Below are 16,092 nucleotides of genomic sequence, written 5' to 3'. Positions count from 1 at the left end.
ATCCCAAGCAGGCTCTGCGGTGTCAGCGTGGAGCCCAACACAGGGCTTGAACTCACGAACTGCAAGATCTTAACCTGAGCAGAAACCAAGAGCTGGACGCTTAATCCACTGAGCCACGCAGGTGGCCTGCCCTTATCCCTTTCTAATCTCCAGGTTTTGGCATTTGGGGCACTGCTGCAGTTCGGGAACTGTGTAGCACCCAGATAGCTTTCAGAGACACAACAAACACATCCAAGTGCAGAAAAGGCAAGTTTCTCCGGGGCCTTGGCTCTTTGATTGCTTCTTAACGTACCCAGGTGACCAGGACCATCTTTACCCCTGACACTTGGTCCAGAATCTCCTATGGCCAATTGTGAGGTATATTAATTAAGGGAAAAGGGCCAGATGCATCACAGTATATACAGGAGCTAACATTTACATTAAAAAAAAAAAAAAAAGCACATGGTCCAGCTTTCTTGGGAAGGAGGCATCCAGAATCACTCTTGCTTTGGAAGGGGAAAGGGTGGCTACAGACAGGGATGGGGACGAAGGAAGGATTTTATCACTTGTGCTTCTTTACTTTTTACATTTTTACCATATGAAGACATAACAAATTTTTAAAAAGTCAAATCCCTACTCATTATGTTTCCAAAAGGCCACTTCCTCTTTCTCTCAATGAACAACACTCACTCTGAGATGCTGATCCGGTTAATATAATTACCGGGTCTGTGTAAATTATCCATAAACATGGAAGTCTTGCAGGTCTTATACATATTAAAAAAAAAAAAACAACCCGATATCTGTGGAATGTGAGAGTACCAAAGAGAAGTTTTGAATAGGGAGGATTCAAATACTCTGGAAGCTTTCCATGCCAGAGTCATACAGATCTGGTTGAATCCTAGTTATTTCACTCTTATAGACTGTGACTGGAAGCATTTGTTAAGCTTTCTGAGACTTAGTTTTAATCTCGAAAAGCAGGGTTTATAACAACGACCTCATGGGACTTTAGCCAGAATAAATGACAGCTCTCTGCACAATGCCTGGCACACGGTAGGTGTTTAGCACTGGTGCGTTTCCTCTTTTGCTTCCGTGCCTTTATTTTCCCAAACCAGACTGAGGAGACGAAACCAAGTAGCATCAGTAGTGCACGGATATACAGTTCCACACCTATTTTCTTTCATTCTTGTGAATGGCTTTGCAAGAGATTCCCAGTTGATAGGAGAGGCGATGGGGCACAGATAGCAAGCATAGTGTTTTCCCTATTAGTTCAAGTCAGTATATTTCACGGAGCGTCCATGGTATGCTCAGCATTGTAAGTGTTGGGGGCGTAGCAGGGAGAGCACTGTGGTTTTAAATAAGGTGGTCAGCTAAGGGCTCACTGATCAGGAGACATTTAGAAAAAAACCTGAAGGAGGTGAGAGAGGGAGCCGTTGCATCTGACAATGGAAAGGCAAGGTCTTAATGATTCATCAGGAATTCTTTGAGTCATCTTTGTAATATATACACATAAAGTTGCCAACCGCAAACTCCTGATTTCAAATCATGCAGTAATATAGTCACATATGAGCACTGGAATCTGGAGTCTCCAAACTCCCTGGCACATGAGCCAAAGGCCTCAAAATGTTTCTCTCACCTCTACTTGCTAGGAGCCTTTCCAGTGGTAGCCTAAACAGTATCATCGTCACTGGAATTCTCCCAAGCTTCTAAGTTCTAGCCTGAAACTTTTCTGTTGTAGAATTCTAAAATCATTGCGGGGTGGGGGAGGGGGGGCGGGAACCCCTGCAGTACTGTAAGAGAATTCTCTGGCATTGGAGAAAATACTATAACCAACATTCATGAGGGGTAGTCAATATTAGCTTCAGGACTTGTAGTGATGGTAAGATTGCTACTTCTGAGGGCGGCTCATTCTCTTCTCTGTTTCAAACACAAGAAATATCTATTTTAAAAAAAAATTCTCTGTAATGTCTTTTACTTATTTTTGATGGAGAGAGAGACAGTGTGAACAGGAGAGGGGCAGAGAGAGGGAGACACAGAAACCAAAGCAGGCTTCAGGCTCAGAGCTGTCAGCACGAAGTCTGGTGCGGGCTGGAATTCACCAACTGGAAGATCATGACCTGAGCCAATGGACTAAGCCACCCAGGTGCCCCAAGAAATATCTTTTTGAATAAAAATCTGTTTTATCTTTAAATCTTGATTCTTGCTAATTAGTTAAATAATGAGTCCTTCACCTTATAGCTGTATTTATCGAATGTCTTCTATGTTGAGTGTTGAGGGCAGGTTTTTTTTTTTTTTAATTAAGTATAAGGCAATTAAGTATGAAGACTGAGATCTTGGCCTCAACAAGCCTGAACTCCATTCAGACATCAAGAACATATGCCTGCTTCCTCCTCCACATGGCTATCTATGAAATATATGTCTGTTTCCTCCTCCCAATAGCTGTTAATAAAATATTCAAGACAATGATCACGTTTCTTCCAAGTTTTTTCTCTTGTTGCTAGAAATGTCTCTAGAGTCGTCAACCATTCTGATTATTATCAACATTAAACTGATATAAAAGAAACTCCCCAAAAGTAGGCAGAATAAAATATGAGAAATTAGAATTCAGAAATAATTCTCTTGTTACTAACTTGCTATAGATGTTAAGCTTAATAGAGTATGCTTTCTATACAAAGCTATTTTTAAAGTTTATTTATTTATTTTGAGAGAGAGAGAGAGAGAGAGAGAGAGAGCAAGCACATATGAGTGAGAAAGGGTCAGAGAGAGAATCCCAAGCAGGCTCCATGCTGTCAGCACAGAGCCCAAAGCAGGGCTTGATCTCACAAACCATGAGATTGAGATCATGACATGAGCTGAAATCAAGAGTTGGATGCTTAACTGGCTGAGCCACACAGGCACCCCAAAACTACTTCTTAACATTTTTTTTAGAGAGAGAAGGGGGGGGAGAAGGGGAAGAGGGAAAGAGAGAGAAAATCTTAATCAGGGTCCACCACTTAGCATGAAGCCTGATGTGGGGCTCGATCCCTTGACCCTAGGATCATGACCTGAGCCAAAATCAAGAGTTGGACACTCCACTGACAGAGCTACCCAGGTGCTCCAGCATACTTTTTATATAGACATCTGAAGCAATATTACAAGTCTTACAGTAAATTTAATATTGTGACTATCTAGCATTTCCTTATTTAAACAACGGCAATTTGGGTATTTATGTTTTTTATAGGACAATAGAGAGAGGTTGATATTGACACTCGTACACAGTTTATTGACTGGGGCCCTGGTATCAAAGACATGACTGGAATATGTCAGTGTAAGTGCAGGCAGGTCATATGGATGGAGGCAAGAAGGCTTTCTTCAAAGGAAGAGCTGCAACGTACTTGAATGTATCTAACTTAAAAAATGGATAGATTTTTTTCTAGACCTAGAACTTTCAAATGCAGAAGAGATGGACAATTCAACACTTCTGGAAATAATATGGAAAAAAATACTGACTTAGATCTTATAACACCTGGTTCCCAATAATAAAATTAAATCCAGGAAAGAAAAGGCTCTACGAAAAAGTATGACTTTTCTTCTACTTTAAGTGGCTCCAAAAACGTAGTTAAAATAACTTTGCGACCAAGATCAAATAACAGACCATCAGTTGAATAGAGGGGAATTTTAAAGTGTCCCATCAACAACAAACAAGAGGTTCTAATTATATTTTTAAAAACACTTAATTTTTTTTTACTTTAAATTTATGTATGCATGTATTTATTATTGAAATATAATGGACATATACCATTGTATAAGTTTAAGGTGTGCAATGTGTTGGTTTGAAAAAACACAGATAATTAACCTGTTTTACTTTATGTTGGAAGTTTTAAACTATTCATATTTTCTAGTCAATTACCGTCAATATTTTTTGTTTCTTCTCATGCAAATTCACCTCCCATTCAAGACTCTCTAATGTATAAATAATCAGGGCAAGATGTCTCTTTCTGTTATTGTTTTCAGGTTTTGGGTTTTATCTTCTGATGTTTCCACAAAAACACCAAATAAGAACTACATTGTTTTATTTTTGGACATTTGTATTTTAGGAAGAGAAGAAATAAAAAGACTTCTAGTAACATAGAATAAGTATTTCTACTGTAATGCAATACATGTATCCATAAAAAAATAACCCTCATTTTCTGCAAAATCACACACTATAAAAACAGAACTTATGAGAAAAATCAGTAAGGAGAGATCACTTCAAACGTATGGAACTTTACAACCAGAATACAAACAAAAATAATAATTGGTACCCAGGGAGATAACTTGGATTGCCCAGGCAAGCAGCTCAGCATGGATGGAGATTGCTACAGTGAGGGCTATAAAAACAAAACAAAATACATCCCCCCCAAAACCCTAACAAAGTAGAGTGGAAATGCAGGCTACACAGTAAAGGAAGCTGACTGGTGGGAGCCCAAACAAGGGATAGAATTGGGGTCCTCAGTCAGTTGGGTTGCTAGGAAGCTGGGCACTAGAGGCAGAAACTGCTGTAAAGTAGGGGCTGCACATGTACAATGCCGGGCTGCATCACTCTGTGCAGGAAGCACTGAACTGGGGATTTTTTTTAAGTTTACTTATTTATTTTGAGAGAGAGAGACAGAGCAAGCGGGGGAGGGACAGAAAGAGGAAGGAGAGAGTCCCAAGCAGGCTTCATGTTGCCAGTGCAGAGCCCAATGTGGGGCTGGAACCCACGAACCATGAGATCATGACCTGGGCCAAAATCAAGAGTTGGATGCTTAACCTACTGAACACCCAGGCACCACTGAGCTGAGAAGTTTTCATTTCTTTCTTACAGAAAGTCATTCTACTCCAGGAAGCTGGCTTCCCTAGCCAAGAATAATCCATATAGAAACCAAATGACTTCTGCATATACAAGTATTTCTTTGTATATCGATCTCATACCAACTAATTCTCATTGCAGGATCAGGTGTTTGTGTGTTATAGCAGAAGAGATTATATTTAAAAAAAATACTCCTAGAAAAAAATCTGATGAACAGATAATCATAAGAAAGCTAAAACTAACATGATGAGTGTGGAATTTGAAAGGCACATGTCTTTAGTAAATTCATGCTTTTATTTCTAAACACAATTATTGTTGAAATACTAATAATATATAAAACTAAACCAAGAAATAATATGAATTTGTTTCCACTTTAATTCAGAAAGAACATAAACTGCAATCTATGTTACCACAGAGGTGAATGCTAGCTGGGAAAAAAGAAGATGTATTTTAGAACCAGAATGCACATGCTAACAGTGGCTCATTCGCTGATCTTAATGATGTTGGAAACTAATATAGTAACTGTCACTAGAACTAAAAATCAGAGGCTCCAAAGTAAGATGGAAACCAGTGTCCATAGCCCAAACATGCTATCATAACCTGCTATTGACCACACCCTACACATTAAATTATGGCCTTTTGTAAAAAGTAAGTCAAATTGCCTCCATATATACATAAATAAAAAGATTTTGGATATTTAGGAATCACAATATGTCAAAAATATGTTGTTGAAAATTGTATCAAATACCATTTGAGTAGTTATCATGTATAAGGCGCTGTTAATTTTTTGCATATATTAAAACTAACACCCACAATAACCTCACAGATTTTATTATTATGTTCATTTTACAAATAAAAAAAAACTTAAGTTCAAAAGTTTAATTAGACTTTCATTTCTGTCCAAAATGGAGCAGGGATCAGATTTGCCTTCCCATTTGAAACAACTGAAAAAATAGATAAAATATACAGAAACAATAGTTTTCAAGACATTGGATATAAATCCAAGACATTGGATATGTATTAATATATATTAACCATCATACATTTAATATATATATGTTAATCACATATACATATGATTATGTATACATACATGTATACATATGATTATGTATACATACATGTATACATATGATTATGTATACATACATGTATACATATGTATGATATGTATATATCCTATGGGTCCTATTTCTCTGACTGATACAGATTTTGGTACCAGAAAGTATGCTGCTATTCTAACAAATATCTAAAAGTATAGTAATGGCTTTGGAATTGGATAAAGGATAAATGCTATAAGAATCTTGAAGCATATGATAGAAAATGTCTAAGTTGCCTTAAGAGATGGTTGGTACAAGTAGAGCCATTAAAGATGATTTTGATCAAAGTTCAGATGAATGTGAGGAGTGTGGTAGAGAAAGCTTCTATCATCTCTGAGAATACATACATTATCAACAAAATATTGGCGACCATTTGAACGTTAAGGAGGGTCCTGGTGACGTCTCAGAAGGAAATGAGGAACATCTTACTAGAAACTGAAAGAAAGGTGATCTTTCTTATAAAGTGGCAGAAAATATAGCAGAATTAGGATCTATATTGGCTGAAAAGTAGAACTTGTAAGAGATGAATTTGCATATTTAGTTGGGGAGATTTCCAAGAAAAGTGTGTTAGGTGAAGACTGATTTCCCTTTATTGCTTATAAAAATATCTAAAAATGTGCAGGTCACTCTGGAATTAGGTAATAGGAAGAGACTGGAAGAGTTCTGAGGTACATTATAGAAAAAGTTTGGATTGCCTTGAAGAGAAAGTTGGTAGAAATATAGATGCGAATGATGATTCTGTGAAGGATCAGAAAGAAGTGTGGGGAGCTGCAGAGGAAGCTTCCATTGTCTTAGAGAATACATATATATTGCCGTGAACAGAATGTTGCTAGAAATGTGAATGCTAGAGGTAATTCTGGTGTGATCTCAGAAATGAAGAAGATATTTTTGGACATGGGAGGAAAGGTATTCCTTGTTATGAAGTGGCAGAAATCTTGGCAGAGCTGTGTTCTAGTGATGGGTGGGAGGTAGAACTTGTAACCAGTGAACTGGGGTATTTAGCTGAAGGAATTTCCAAGCACCCTGTGGAAAGCGTGGCCTGGTTTCTCCTTGTTGCTTTTAGTAAAATAGTAGATATAGAAAATATTACGTGATCTATAAAAAAGCTCCTGGAACTAATGAGTGTGTTCAGCAAATCTGCACCAATAGCAGAAAAAGCATGTAATACTTGGGGTAATTCTGACAATATATGTGCAAGACCTATATATGAAAAAATTAAAAAAAATACTGTTGAAAGAAGTTTTTAAAAAAACAACAGCAACCGAGAAATAAAACTCAACATTAACTTGTTAATTCTCTTCAACTTGATCTTTAGATTCAACAGAATCCCAGTCAAAATCCGAGCAGACTTGTTCGTAGAAATTGACAAGCTGATTGTAAATGTCTTCTGAAAACAGCAGAGGACCTAAAAGTGCCAACACAATTTTTAAAAGAACAATGTTGGAGAAATTACTTTCTTTACTTGACTCCAAGACTTATAATAAAGCTAAGGTAATCATATCAGTGTGGTATTGGCATAAATATAAGTAAACAGATCTGTAGAACAGAAAACAGATACCAAAAATCGACCCATACATAAATAGTCAATTGATTTTTAACAGAGATGCAAAGGTAATTCAGTAGAGAAAAGATCATTTTTTCACAAAAGAAGGTAGAATGACCCAAGAGCCATATGCAAAAAAACAAAACAATAAAACCCTTGATCTATATCTTGCATCATATATAAAAATTAACCTCAATGGAAGACAGACATAAAGGCAAAACCTAAAGCATAACAGTGTCTAGAAAAAAAAAGAAGAAAAGATAAAATCCTTGTTATCTTGGTTAGGCAAAGTTTTCTTAGATACAACAGCAGAAGAGAAATGCAAAGAAAAAAACTGAAAAGCTTGACTTCATCAAATTTAACATCTTTTTTGAAAAAAATAAAATAAAATAAAATAAAATAAAATAAAATAAACAGTCAAGGGAATGAAAAAGTAAACCACAGAATGGCAGAAACTGTATGTAAGTCACATATCTGATAAAGAACTTACATCCAGAATACATATATTTATTGAGTTGCAAAGTTAGCAACTCAATAATAAAAAAGAACAACTTGATTAATAAATGGGCAAAACATTTGCATAGTCATTTTACCAAAGAACATATCCATATGCAGATAAGCATATGGAGAGATGCTCAACATCATTAGTCACCAGGGAAATGCAAATTAAAACCACAATGAGAAGCCACTATGCACAAATTAGAATGTCAAAATCCAAGTGACTGACCATACCAAGAGTTGGCAAGGATGTGAATTTCCTAGAATTCTTGTCTGCTGCTGTTGGGAATATAAAATAATTCAATACCTTGGGAAGTAGTTTGGCAATAGCTTAAAATGTTGCACATCCATCTACCACATGACCCAGTCCCGGCTCCACCACTAACCAGTTGTTTAATCTGAGACAAGTAAACGGGTGGCATATGTTAGCTATCATTATTGTTAACAACGAGATGTCCTACACTATTTCATAAGCTCACCCAGGCTGTATTACTCACACACCTTAATACAGTAGCTTGTACACACAGGAGGGAAAAGAGAAGAAGGTCTGTACTATTTAGGAAGTATGTGTGGAAAGGTGGACCAGGTTACCAGAGGTAGAAACAAATATTCCTTAAACTTTTTTTTTTCTGAGAGTGACAGTAATTGTAGAGCTCATACTTGATAGCCATTCTCTTCATCACTGATTATATACCATCTTCAACTTTGTTGTTAGCCTGACCATATTTCTTTTTGTGAGCCTTTAGGGCTCACGCACAACAAAGGAGAGCAGGGCAGAAACAAGGATCTTCTCAGTGTTATGTCACTCAGTAAAAACGGCACTTTTGTTCTTTTGTCCAACACTGGGACAAATGGAATAAGCTAAATCTCTCGATCTTGTGGGAAGACCCACCTGAGGTCAGGCTTTATGAAGAAGGGGAGGAAGGAGGAGAAAGAAGAGAAGGAAGGAAGCTCAGCGACGTCCCATTAAGCTTGGTCTCTGGGAATCGACCATAAGGTAAAGGATATGTGATCCTTGAGGAGGATTTGGAATGTTTTCTTGGTAACTCACTCTGCGAAAACACCCCCAAATTCCACAAGAAGGAAAAGATGGAAACAGGAGAACTTTCCACAGCCCCAGATCTACTTTTTAGGTTGCTGTCAAGGATGAGGCAAGATCTCACGGGACCTGCAAAATGTGGTTTATGTCAGAGTCCTTTTTTTGTGTGTCTGTGTGCCTGTCTCAAGTGACTAAAGGTTAGAGGCACAGAAGATACAGATAAAACATGGCCTACGTGATACAAAGGAGTAGGTAGATATGGGAAAGGAGACTGGGGGAGATATGTAGCAGGAAAGAACTGCAAGAAGTTCAAGAATATTGGGGGAACATTCTATCCCCTGGTTTACAACCAGCTGCTCAGCAAAGAGATACAAAGCATTCTGTAGCTCCATTTTCACTAAAACTATTGCCACACACTGTACATAGATAAAAGCAGGAGCACACGGTTTATTCCGGGCTCTTATTAACTGATCGCTATGTGATCAATTTACCAAATTGAAAAAAAAAAAAAAAAGTAGGAAAACAGAAGCTGGTAGGGTGAGCCAGGAGAAATAAAAGAGATTTGGAAATATTAAAGGAAGTAGGATAACAAGTAAAGTAAGAGGACCGAGTGGCTGGCAGGAATGGTAAACGAATTTGATAAAGGAAATGAGGATGGTTAACATATCTGATATTGGGGGCCAAGTTTCAGTTGAGGCTCAGAGTAAAGAATGGTTTTCTCTCTGGGGGACAGGAAACTGCACCTTTAAACAAAACAGTCTCATACCTCATCTGAGGGAGATGATACCTACGGCATGAGGGAGGGGAATACCATACCAGACCAAGCATAAGAGAGGAAAAGTAGAAGTATAAAGTTAAAAAGACAAAACAAACAAACAAACAAACAAACAACAACAACAACAGAGAACAAAATAGCTCCTGAGCTCTAAGGTGTGTGGTCAGGGAAAATTACCACGTTTCCCAAAAATGTCTGCAAGGACTCTCAATAAAAACAACCAGTAATGAAGGAGTCAGAGTGAAGGGAGCATCATGTCATGGGGGCACCTACTTTACAATCTCCAGACCCCTGGGGCTCTCTCTCAGTCTCTCCACACAAGCCTCCTTGTGGACTTTAACCGCAAATACTTGCTGATGGACTGGTTTCCCGTAAAAGCTGATCCTTTGTTTGCTTTAATTAAAAGATTTTTACTTAAGACTCATTTTATCACTCTCAAATCACTGAAAACATGATGAGGTCAAGAGCGAAATAACAAAACAACACTGAAACATTAACAGGGAGAATGTGTTATCGAATCTATATTACCAAGGAGATCCTAAAAATTCCCTCTGCTTGGTAACATTCAAAAGGAAAGAAATAACTAGAATAAAGATAGAGGAATATTTCATAGAAAATGGGGATTAAATTCTAAGGCAATTAAAAGTACTTTTGTAAATAAATTGATGATGACGTATAAAATAAATTAAATTTGACATACTAAAATACATCAACACAAACTCCTTCATGTAAATAAACAGGGGAGAGAAGAGAGAGCCATGTATTAGCTTTGTCAAATTGAATAGAACATTCAAGAAGTTACTGCTATGACACGCATTTACTCATTTCATGTCGATGAACTATATGCCTCAGTTCTCGCTATTACGGAATGTAAGAATCTTTAAAAGTTCACCTTTGCTTGTAAACGTTTTTTTAAAAAAAGGCTTTACTAAATTAAAGCCATTTAAGAGTAAGAATGCGATGCCAGTTTCAAGCTGCTGTCCGGGGACAGATTTACAAGGACTCATAAAGTCATCATTCAGTTATACGTGGTCCTCTTATTGTCAGCACCTAATAATAATGCTGCAGGCTGCCACCTTCAAACTGGAGGCCATTCGCCCCCAACTTCACTAATCGTTATTTAAATTTTTTTTCCAGTGAACCATCTCACTTCTATCATTAACATAATGTTTTATTAAAGTGGCTCTTGGCAGTAAAGATCCGACAGTTCTCTTCTTTTATACACTGTGGCTGTTTTTCAAGTTTTATACTTCCTAATGATCTGTGATCTGTGTCTTGACAGCCACAAATTCTGTTCGCATTTTTAAACGACTATTTTAAGTTGACCAAATCATCTTTAAGCTTGAGAAATTATGCCTAAAATATCAGCAACTGAATCTCTCCCTTTCTTATGCCGTAGGCTGTTGTTTTTTGTCAATTCAAAAAGAATATGCATACACACATGCCCACAAAGCTTATTTATTTATTTTAACCAGTGGCATACTTTGGAATTTTAGTCAATAGAGATCCTGAGTGTGTGTGTGTGTGTGTGTGTGTGTGTGTGTGTGTGTGTGTATAAAATCTATAATACTGGGGAAGATGTAACAACAAAAAACACAGTTTTATTTCAAATACTTGATATTTTGTAGTAGTTGTCAGAACATTCTAGTAACGTATTTACAATTGATTTAAGGGAGTGTTGAATTCTCAATTTTTAAAAATTCGACGATTTATTTAGCACGTACGAAGTTCCAGTGACTGCATTAGATACCGTAATACAAAGAGAACAGGATAAATACAGCCCTGCCCTTTAGTGGCTTCTCCTATAGGAAAGGAACTGGACAGATGAGCAGCCATTGACCCCAATGTATGGTCAGTACCGTGATAGAGGAAGAGAGCATCATGGCAACAGGTAGGAGAGTGTATCATTTAAAGCTACAAGGTCAGGGAAGGTTCTGTAAGAAGAGGACTGTCACCTACAATGAAATTCCAGGGATGGAGAGGAATTATTTGAAGGAAGTGATGGCAGAAAAGTATTTCTGGAGTCAGGGACACGAGAGACCTTGAGGGAGCACAGCATCATCAAGGATGCAGCCTGGAGTGGGGAAGGAGGTGGAGGACAGGGGGAAAAGCAGTGAAGAACAGGAATGGAAGAAAAGCCATGTCTGTATCAGGAGGACTTTGTAAGAAGTGCCCATGCAACAATATCATTCTGAATGCAGAGAAAGAATTGAAAGGGCGTAAGCCCAGAAAGACAGACACCAATTAGGTAGAGGTTTCAGAAAGTCAGATGATAAATGGCGATGGTCTGAATGAGGGTAATGCAATAGAGACATAAAGAAATGCAGATTCAAGAGATAATAGGCGATAGAATCACCAAGGCTTGGGGATTGATCTTTCAGTTGGCAAGGGACATAAAGAGGAGACAGTTAGCAGATACTCAGAAAGGTATGCAGAAGGGAGCCTATGACACTTCAGTCAAATCTTTGAGTATCTTTTCAGTATGTATAAATTCTCAAAGACCAGTGACTAGGTCTCCCACAGGTTGAACTCAGTTTGACAAATATCAATATTTACTTTAATCTTTGTAGAGTAAAATTTTTTTATCATCTCAACTGACAGTCTTCTTTGCAGGGAAATATTACAAGCAAAGCATGCCAAGCATTAAAAAGAATCACAATTGTCCCTTAGAGTTTGTGGAAATGGCATTTGGTCTGGTTCCCTGCATTTCGCTTGGGACGTGTGGCTCTTCGATACACAGTGGGAAGGGCAGGAAAGACTAAGGATGCGCTGGGCAGACATTTTAGGACAATTTCGTAATAGAATGAGATTATTGATTTCAACCATGATAAATAAAATGCCTTTTATATTTTTTTTTAATTAAAAAAAATTTTTTTTTCAACGTTTATTTATTTTTGGGACAGAGAGAGACAGAGCATGAACAGGGGAGGGGCAGAGAGAGGGAAACATAGAATCGGAAACAGGCTCCAGGCTCTGAGCCATCAGCCCAGAGCCTGACGCGGGGCTCGAACTCACGGACCGCGAGATCGTGACCTGGCTGAAGCTGGACGCTTAACTGACTGCGCCACCCAGGCGCCCCATATTTTTGATCACTAAATGAACATGGTTGAGTTCAGGAAGGTCAACATGTGGCTATTTCCTCACATAAATTTTAAAAGTGTGCAGGATTAGGTTGCCCTAATATGAGGGAAGGCCCATAAACATTTGTTATTTCCCAGAAGCCAGACGGGTACATTTAAAATTAGAGGAAATTCCATCTGCAATGTTCCTTTTTCCCTAACACAAAACTCACTTCTATTTCCCAAAAAGAAAACTTTGTCTTTATTTTTTTACTTTTATTTTTATTATTACTAATTTATCACCTAAAGGTCCTTATGAGAAAAGGCAGAAAATAGAATTGTGAGAAAAAAACCCAGTAACACTGAAATAGTACTCTGAGAAATGAAGCATTCTGGTGGGAGAAAGACATTCTTGCCATCAGCAGCCAAACGGAGAAGCTGAAAAGCCTCAAAAGTAAGACATGTACCCTCTTCCAGTCAGGTTGTCTCCAGGTCAGGGAGCAGAGCCTAAGGAGACGACTCCAACTCTATGACCATATCCCTCCTTGATGTCTTTGTAGCCGCTTGGAAGATGTGGACACATTCATTAATTCAGCAAGCACTTATTAGACACCTGTGGAGGCTCAGACATAATTATAGGCTACAGGAATGTGACAGATTCAAAATCTCTACATTCAAAGTTTTGCAAATAAGTTAGGGATGAAAGACACAGAATAGAGACTATAGTCAGTGATATTGTCGTAGCGTTATACAGTAACGGATGGTAGCTATGCTTGTGGGGAGCACAGCATAATGTATAGAGAAGCTGAATCACTATGTTGTCTATCGGAAACTAATATAAGACCGTGTGTCAGCTGTAGTTCAATTGAAACAACTAATTAATTTAACAAATAAATACCTCTTAGTAATAATCAGTGACACATTCTCTCTTGGATTTGAATCAATACTAAGAAAGCGATTAGATCAGATTTTTGTCTAATAACCTAATTACTTATGACAACACAGTGCCTTTTCAAATATACTCTATTCACTTATATAGGTAATGTTCACACCCCTTGAAAGTTCTGCAACTTACTCTAAGGGATAAGAGTTGCCAAATTTACACGGTTGAAGATACCATGGCAAATACATCTGAAGGAACATTGGTATAGGTAGTGCTTGCTGGCTGAGGCTAACGAGAATTCTGATTAAGGACTTCATTTCATATTGCTCACTGGCTAGTCATGCCTTTCTTCTCCCAGGTCTGCTGGGCATTAAAATCTTCATCTCTTGGGGGCATCTGGGTGGCTCAGTTGGTTAAGCATCTGATTCTTGATCTCAGCGCAGGTAATGATTTCACAGTTAGTGAGATCGATCCCCATAGCCGCACTGAGAGTGTGGAACTTGCTTGGGATTCTCTCTCTCTCTCAAATAAATAAATAAGCAATAGGAAAAAATAAAATCCTCATCTGGAGGTCTTTTTTCTCCCTCAAGGGACTGAATCACAACAAGCTTGGGGAGACAGGTGGCTTTCTAATCCCTGCTCAATGTGGATGCAAATAATAAGGGCTGTCACCAAGGCTAACAGCTGCTGCTTCAGCATGAGTGGTGACCTCAGTCTCCCCCTCTCCACTTTTATTTCAGTTCACACAGACCTGAGAGGAGACGTGTTGAGACTCAGAAAGCTTCCAGGGAACTTTTCAAAGTCAACCAAGACATCCACCCCTTTTCTGTTTCCTTTGTAAAAATGTCTTTATTTCATCATGTGACCACCGAAAGCATTGGTAAAAGGAAACCGACTTAATTGTTGCAGGAGTAAGGCATGGGTTGGGGCATGAACTTTTTCAGGGTTAAGAACTTGTAGAGGCCTTCTTCAGAAAAGGCCAAGTGGGTAAATATCACTGAATACAGGAGGTGTTTCCCAAAAGGACTCCTGGTATTCAGACATAGTCATGCATGTAGGCTTTGCTCTGGCTCAGAGTATATCCAACCACCACCTTGGTAATGCAAGGAGCTTCTCTTTTGAGCTCAGATTGGGCCAGTTCCAAGCCATACAGGTATTGCGTGTAACTTTTCAAATGCTCATCTTTTTGATCGGCTGGATATTATTTAATAATACATTAGAAGCCCAATCATCACGCTTAAAGTGTAAACTCCCTCAGGTCAATCTCTCCCATTAACTTCTTCCCACATTCCGTACTTCAAAGCTCTTATTGAGGACATCACAATAGTCAATAAATCTTGTCAATAAAGCTGTGCACTGTGTACTTATTGGCAGAAAAAAGAAACTTGTTTTGGTATATCCTTCTCTTATATTGTGGATCATATCTTTTATTACATTTAGTGATAACTCTCTTTTTAAATCTAGAAACTACCCGTATTACTCAAATTCAAGCTCTACGCGCACTAAAAAGTGTTCCTGAAGTCAATCTACTCTTACGTCTCTAGGAACTGAGGGCACATAACTATCTGGGCTGCTTGTCTGGCTCTCAGTTGATAGTATTTTGAATCAGCAATTTCTTCTTTTATATGTGAGCTTTGTTTCCACAATTAAATTGCCAGCTCTTGAGGGCAGGTGCTACGTCTGTCTGGATTTGCCTTGAATCTTTTGCACACAGCACAGTTTAATTACATAGGACATAACGAGTTGCTGGTAGCAAAAAGTAAAATTTTGTTGTCCTAGGATTAGGTTAAGAGAAGGAAGTAAAGAAAGATGGAAAAGAAAATACAAAATTGGAACGTGCCATCAATCACATTTGTTTCATTCTTCCCTATTTCTCCTAACCCTGCAAAAGTCTTGTCTCGGTCCAAATTGGAAGAACGCATTTTAAGTGTTTGAGTAGACAATATTTGTAAACCAAATGTAAACTAAATGAGGACAGGGATTTTTGTCCATTTTGTCCATTGTTGTATCCACAGTGCCTAGAACACTGGCAGGCACATAGTAGGTACTCAAGAAATATTTGCTGACTAGATACAAAAGACTGAAATGAGAATCTCTCATTGAACCCCCAAAGAACCACTTCAAGCAATACCTAACATCATCAAATGGTTGAGCATGGAGAAGGTTTAAGAATATTCCGGCCTAATCTCTTTACAAATGCAGAAAATGAGGCAACAGAGAAAGGAGAATCTAGGTCTCCTAACTCTTGGCTCAGTTCACTGATTTATTTTTCCCTTTTGCATAAAAAAAGCTAATGGAATAAAGAAACAGGATTCTTATGTAATTGTCTTCCAGTGGCAACACTGGCCTGTGAAGACCTAAGCCAGTACAGGGAGAATAATGTGTTGGACGCTAGGAAAAAGAAAAGAA

General features: G+C 38.1%; 1 protein-coding gene across 6 annotated transcripts in view; it reads right to left on the bottom strand.

Moving 5' to 3' along the window:
• The window catches only part of NRG1 (neuregulin 1), a 1,118,472-nt gene that overhangs the window by 358,402 nt on the left and 743,978 nt on the right, over positions 1-16,092 (bottom strand). The window lies entirely within an intron of this gene.

This window comes from Herpailurus yagouaroundi, unplaced genomic scaffold (genome assembly GCF_014898765.1).
Source record: "Herpailurus yagouaroundi ecotype Mexico unplaced genomic scaffold, PumYag 181, whole genome shotgun sequence".
Taxonomy (NCBI): Eukaryota; Metazoa; Chordata; class Mammalia; order Carnivora; family Felidae; genus Herpailurus; species Herpailurus yagouaroundi.
This window is presented reverse-complemented; position numbering and strand designations above follow the sequence as displayed.